The sequence below is a fragment of the Schistocerca cancellata genome, chromosome 9 (assembly GCF_023864275.1).
Source record: "Schistocerca cancellata isolate TAMUIC-IGC-003103 chromosome 9, iqSchCanc2.1, whole genome shotgun sequence".
NCBI lineage: Eukaryota > Metazoa > Arthropoda > Insecta > Orthoptera > Acrididae > Schistocerca > Schistocerca cancellata.
This window is the reverse complement of record NC_064634.1, coordinates 493511799-493518946: the sequence shown is the minus strand read 5'-3', so window position 1 is coordinate 493518946 and position 7148 is coordinate 493511799. Positions and strand designations below refer to the sequence as shown.

At 45.0% G+C, this 7148-nt stretch overlaps 1 non-coding gene across 1 annotated transcript; it reads right to left on the bottom strand.

Moving 5' to 3' along the window:
• Positions 1-1403: 1403 nt before the first annotated feature.
• Trnas-cga (transfer RNA serine (anticodon CGA)) lies at positions 1404-1478 on the bottom strand. The gene has a single exon. It is a non-coding gene; the product is annotated as a tRNA-Ser (tRNA).
• Positions 1479-7148: the final 5670 nt, after the last annotated feature.

The following is a 7148-nucleotide window of genomic DNA, read 5'->3' as shown; positions in this document are numbered from 1 at the left end:
CTTTCCAGATCAGCAGAGCCCGCCTGTCACCGGACCACCCGGGTGACGAGAGACGCTGCGTGGGAAGTCCGCGTGTGAAGGAATAGCAACTTTCTACCGCATGCAATTAGAGAGGAGAATCGTAAGATAGAAATATGAGAGGGGGCTCATGCCACCTCTCACAGTGAGTGTTCTATAAAAAATTTGCAGTTACTTGCCAGCTTGAGTGGCCGAGCGGTTCTAGGCGCTACAGTCTGGAACCGCGCGAGCGCCACGGTCGCAGGTTCGAATCCTGCCTCGGGCATGGATGTGTGTGATGTCCTTAGGTTAGTTAGGTTTAATTAGTTCTAAATTCTAGGCGACTGATGACCTCAGAAGTTAAGTCGCATAGTGCTCAGAGCCATTTGAACCATTTGAACCATTTTGCAGTTACTTACTACGAACACTGAATTGTAAATACAATCTTTCTCTTTGATCTGCTTTTAAAGAAACCCCCTGCACGTCGTGAACGCGAAGTGTTTCGCACCATTGCATCTACTAGATTCCGAACTTGTGTGTACCGTTCCCCAGTGGTTCCGTCGGTTAATACGAACTATTATTCTTGTCACTGACAACTCCATTAAATTTTATGTCACCAGTAGGGCTAGCAACGTGCTTTGCAAATAATTTCGACGGACCCATTCGGGGAGGGTACATAGAAAACACGTTCGATATCTAATAGATACAGTGACGCGAAGCAATTCACGGCCACGACGTGCAAAAGGCTTCTTTAAAAGCCGACTCGTGAAAAAGAATGTACTTCTTTTTCCGTGTTCGTACTACGTAACTGCAAATATTTTCTAGGAGACCGACTGTAATCGCTATGTGACGATTAAGACGCCAGGTGCAGTACCACGCAGACTGATTTTAACAAATAAAAACAAATAACCTTCGCCAGAGAATCGAACGCTCGACCTCCTGCATGCTAACCCATAACGCTGGCTATTAACTAACTGCACAGCACTGCTCCGATTGTTGACAGAGTTAGCTACCGAACATATGATTACAGTGTTGCCAGATTTCCGATCGTTAACGTCCATTTACTGCCCGAAATATGCACAGGACTAAATTTTGTGAGACACATCTCTGTATTGCCAGTATTTGAGGTATCGCGCTGCGAAGTCCGAGTGCGCGAATGTTTCTTCATCCTATGCAGTTCTGCATACAATAATCCTTACTGCCAAATGAAAGATATGTGGGAAGTATAAAACTGTTTGTTATGGTTCGTGCAGTAATTGATGTAAAAACAAACATTTTTTTGAAGGTAGCTTTCCACGTTAGCACGGGAAATCAGAGTGTAAGTGTCGAAAGAACTTGGTTTGTAAATAAAACTGCAGTTTACAAAACAAGTATTTATATGAAACTTCCTGGCAGATTAAAACTGTGTGCCCGACCGAGACTCGAACTCGGGACCTTTGCCTTTCGCGGGCAACTGCTCTACCAACTGAGCTACCGAAGCACGACTCACGCCCAGAACTCACAGCTTTATTTCTGCCAGTACCTCGTCTCCTACCTTCCAAACTTTACAGAAGCTCTCCTGCGAAACTTGCAGAACTAGCACTCCTGAAAGAAAGGATATTCCGGAGACATGGCTTAGCCACAGCCTGGGGGATGTTTCCAGAATGAGATTTTCACTCTGCAGCGGAGTGTGCGCTGATATGAAACATCCTGGCAGATTAAAACTGTGTGCCCGACCGAGACTCGAACTCGGGACCTTTGCCTTTCGAGGGCAAGTGCTCCACCAACTGAGCTACCGAAGCACGACTCACGCCCGGAACTCACAGCTTTACTTCTGCCAGTACCTCGTCTCCTACCTTCCAAACTTTACAGAAGCTCTCCTGCGAAACTTGCAGAACTAGCACTCCTGAAAGAAAGGATATTGCGGAGACATGGCTTAGCCACAGTCTGGGGGATGTTTCCAGAATGAGATTTTCACTCTGCAGCGGAGTGTGCGCTGATATGAAACTTCCTGGCAGATTAAAACTGTGTGCCAGACCGAGACTCGAACTCGGGACGTTTGCCTTTCGCGGGCAAGTGCTCTACCAAGTTTCGCAGGAGAGCTTCTGTAAAGTTTGGAAGGTAGGAGACGAGGTACTGGCAGAAGTAAAGCTGTGAGTTCCGGGCGTGAGTCGTGCTTCGGTAGCACAGTTGGTAGAGCACTTGCCCGCGAAAGGCAAAGGTCCCGCGTTCGAGTCTCGGTCGGGCACACAGTTTTAATCTGCCAGGAAGTTTCATATCAGCGCACACTCCGCTGCAGAGTGAAAATCTCATTCTGGAAGTATTTATATGCTTGCTGCGGAGGATGGCCACACAAACAAACTTGTTAAAACTACTATACGAGTGTAACGTGCCTTCGTAAGGGGGTATACCGTAGAACGTTATGTCGACTTTTCGTGAAGCTGTTCTTTCGGAAGCAGGAAGTTTACGTTGTATGGTCACTGCGATGGCGGCAGCGACGCGACTCGGTCGGAGCGGAACAGCACCTCAATGCCTGAGGGCCCACGGATCGTTTCCGGTGGACGACTCATCCCAGGGTGCTGGAAGGCCGCGACGTGGTGAGCAGACAGTTGCCAGGGATATTGGGTTCACGTTTCAAACAGATCTCTATGGGTGCATACTTCACACTGGGTGCTGTTTTCATGTATCCCGTTAAGCTTCATGACAAATTGAAACTGTGTATCGGACTGGGAACGTCACTGGTGTTGCGAGAGCTTATGCCCCGCGATCCACGTCCAAGCTTCGGCCTGCCAACTGATATATGCGTTGTTATACTGCATGTAACAGAACGATACTGGAAAAATTCGAGCCTAGCCGCATCAAGTAGTTAAATATCCACGAAAATTTGTTCCTAGGCCTTTGTCAAGGGATGTGACCACTTGACAACGGTTGAGGAGTACTAGTCGGAAGGCCTGCGGATGTTTAACCGCTAGGTACTGCTAGATTCTCAATAAATTTTGATAGTTCCCGTCGCTGTGAAGTCTCACCTTCGTAGAAAATTTGAAGTGTTGTATTGGGTGTCTTCATTTCCATTTATGATCGTGTACAGAAGTATCATTCATCAGAGTGTACAAGGTACAGAGACTCCAAGAGTAGATACCGTGGAAAATGGAGTGACATCCAGGAATCTGTAATTAAAGCTGCTAATCGAATGTCCGACAGCGATATTTCATGGGTCAGTAAGGAATTCTGGAACCAAATGATTTTTGCCTTCTCGGAGAATTTGAAAGTTTGTTACTGTGCATGGGAAGTTTTGTACAGTGATACTCTCTTAGCTTTCTGTACGACAAATAACAAACCAATAATAAACCTCGTAGCTTCAGTCCAAACAAACTGTTTCTACTCTTCCATACTAAATTAAGGTTATGCGACGTTCTTTACTTGTCTGTCACTCATCGCTTCTATATAGAACAAAGGCACCTTCCGCTACACAAAGGAGCATACGTAGAAATAAAATTACCCATTCTTTCGGCCGACATGTGCTCTATGGAAAAGCTACACTTCTAAAACTCACTGTTTCTGTATTCCCCTTATCTCTTCCATATCGGATCATCTCACAACGTATGTCATCATTCTGACTCGAAGGTTTGTGCCATTAACGCCGTAATGGGAAAAAAGTTTCCCTGCAGCTTTTGCGTGATTGACTACTTCTCCAACGTAACAAAGGTTGTCAAGCGGAAATCCTGAATAGGCAACCTCCGATCCTTCTCATTCTTCAGTGTGCTGTTCCTCGATGACACATCTGAGCTTGCTGGTGCCTCAAAAATTAGTGCAAGGAATCCTGTTTACTGAGTTTCACATACATGGCTGCACAGCCGTGCATCTCGCCATATTTGCCGTTCTTTCTGTTGCCCGCTGAGTCAACAGGGATTAGTCCAACAGGAAGCGGGCAGTGCTAGGAAGGCGTGAATGACTGGCCACGTACAAGCGGGTTTGTTTTCATAATCATCGGAGCTTCTCCGACAAGAGACCCACTTGGTTCGAGGTCCCAAATTCAACCTTTAGTAAGTCTCATATGAAAGTATTGTGTTAAAAATTATGACAAGAAAAATATTGGCTGCTAAAGACTCACCATATGCATCAGGGGGGCGACAGAAAATGACCGTCCATGAGATGCAGAGATCAACTTTCAATCGTATGTATGTATTAAACTTCACAGAACGGACATCGTCGATACTCAAGTCGCAGGTTCGAATCCTGCCTCGGGCATGGATGTGTGTGATGTCCTTAGGTTAGATAGGTTTAAGTACTTCTAAGTTCTAGGGGGCTGATGACCTCAGATGTTAAGTCCAATAGTACTCACAGCCATTTGAATCAACCTGCACCATGAACACCGAAGAAAAACGGCGCGACACTGTGATCACAAATGTTCGCACCATCAAGATCGAAGGCCAATTCCTCGGGAGCTACAAACTCTTAAAGAATGCATATAGAACCATCTGGGGTGACGAGAACTGATGGAACGTGATGCCGTGCAAATGAATGCGAAACAACGTGGAGTTCAACGTTAAACTGGCTATTCTTCACGGCTTAGCTGCAGATAGGGCGATAATACGTTTTGTGCGCACGGAAAAAACAAACATCCAGAGGCTGAATTTGTCCAATGGTTCACGGAGGTGTGAACTGCAACGTCACGCACTTTTCAGGAGGGATGTTTGCTCTAAAGGAGTATGATGTTTATATGCAGTCCAGGAATCAAGCGAAAGGAAGTTATTTTGACCAGCTATTGGCCAAAAACAATCCCCGTGCCATGGCTATAGTTCTCTTGTGCCCATTTACCCACACTTGCTTGGTATGACGTAAATATTCCCTACTGCCCTTCAAGAACACACACACGAGAAAGCATCGTAGGGGGTAGAGCATCTCCAACTTCTCGCAGCACAATAAATAAGTTTCCAGTCAATTTAACATCCAGATTAACGGTCGCCATGATTGTTAACGAATGGGTGAAGGGTTGATGTTAGTTGATCTCGATTCAGCTCTCTCAGTACCTCCAATTTCCAGGGTTCCTTTCATACGCATTTGCTCTTCAAATCGCGATTGGTCGGTGTTGAATACAAGTTCCTTACTGAACGGTGGGATAAGTTTGTTTATGTCATCGAGTCTATTCCGCAGTTTGCGGTGCATCGTCAAGTTGTGACATTGCTTGAAATTTCGTTATTTTAAATTCTGCAGCACCGTTTGGAGTTATGAAACCATCCTCTGCTTCCCTTGAAATCACTATAATCTATGTCTCGGGCGATTTAATGTGTTCAAGTTAGTAGACCACTATCATGCACATCCTGTGAACTGTATCGAGCGTCCTTGAAATGTGCAAACAGCAGATATTAAAACAGATACACCTTGTCCTCCCTTGAATATCCTTATGCACTACACGGCTATTTTGCAGCCGAGCGGCGCATGGCGCTTCAGTCCGCAACCGCGCGACTGCTACGGTCGCAGGTTCGAATCCTGCCTCGGGCATGGATGTGTGTGATGTCCTTAAGTTAGTTAGGTTTAATTAGTTCTAAGTTCTAGGAGACTGATGACCTCAGATGTTGTCCCATAGGGCTTAGAGCCATTTGAACCATTTGAACGTATTCAAGATATATTACTCTTTATTTTTTTTAAATTTATTTATTATTTTTTTACTGTGCCACGGATGACCTTCCATGTACGTAATTGTGTTTAGTACCTGCTCCTTGGGCAATGACTGCCCTTTACTGTATATCATTTGACATGGGATGTTTGGCTTCCTGTCCGACAAGGATGATGAATTACATGGCGCGACACCCGTTTCAGTATCACTTTCAGCTGTTAAGCACGTACCACATCATTGTACTCCTGATGTACGTCGTTCGCACAGTAGAGCGTATACGGGACAACACATTCCGCTAAATTCCCTAAATTCCTTTGCCACTTCTTTCTCACTCTGTGAAATTCGCTGGGTCCCTTTATGCCGAAATGTCGACTTCAGCAACTGACGCTACAGCTATAATGCAATGTTTGCTTTGTTTAGCGTCGCCATTGCTCTACTGTACATCACCACCACTAGCACTGTAGCACTGCTGTGAGTCACTCGTTGACCAAGCAGTCCAACTACGCTCCGTAGCCTCGTGCTATGCTAACCATGGCTAACTCTAGGCCCGCCCCCGGTTGCCATTAGCAGTCAGTATTGTGGATGTATGGTGGATAATATGTGGGGCGTCGAATGCCATAAACATTATTGGCATTTCCCTGAGGCCTCGACAATTCGGAGCTCTTTTCTGAAACTTGATGTCAAATTCTTTTGCTAAGTTTTTATTAAACTTTAGCCCAAAGATGGAATATCGCCTAGAAGAGCTCCAACCACCTCTCCGTATATACTTTTTCTCATATTCTTGTTCGTCTAATGTTCCTGGTTCATCTTCCAAAAAATTGGCCAGGTGCCAGTAGGACTAGCCCACGGAGCGTTACGCACAAACTTAATTATACACACAGCAAAAGAAGTTTTGCATCACCTCGGTTCCGAACATGTGAAGAAAATTGGAATAGAGATCAACATCAACATCACTTCCACCCTTTCTATTGCTCGTGAAAACCACACATTGCATGTTGTACCACCATACAGCGAGACTTTCAGAGGTGGTGGTCCAGATTGCTGTACACACTGAAAGGTTCCTTCTGTTTAGTTATGCATCGTTACCTTTTTGTATCTCTCTTCCTCTGTTTCCTTCTATCTATGCTAGAGCGTGCCGGAAATGTGTGTGGCCAAGTCACCTCATTGACACGTACTTGCCCGCTTGAGACATTGCTCGGAAGGATTGAATTTAAGGCACCGGCCCGACGTTTAGTTAAATGATCTGCTGATTATTATGTTAATATTGTGCAACGGATAACGCGGGGGAGGGCTCAAACAACCAAATGGGCAAGTCAGTAAAGGCCACGCTCTATCATGATCTATAAGGACACCACTTTGTTGGTAACATTGCTCTCTACATAGGGCTGGAATTTGTAATGATCATTAAATTCATGACATTGCTCTCGACACAGGACTGGGGTTTGTAATGACGACTAAATCCATGACATCCAGTTTATAGGTCATTTATTGTCTGGATCTCAGAAATTTTACAAACTTAATATGACATTTATTATCTATATTCCCCAAAACTTAA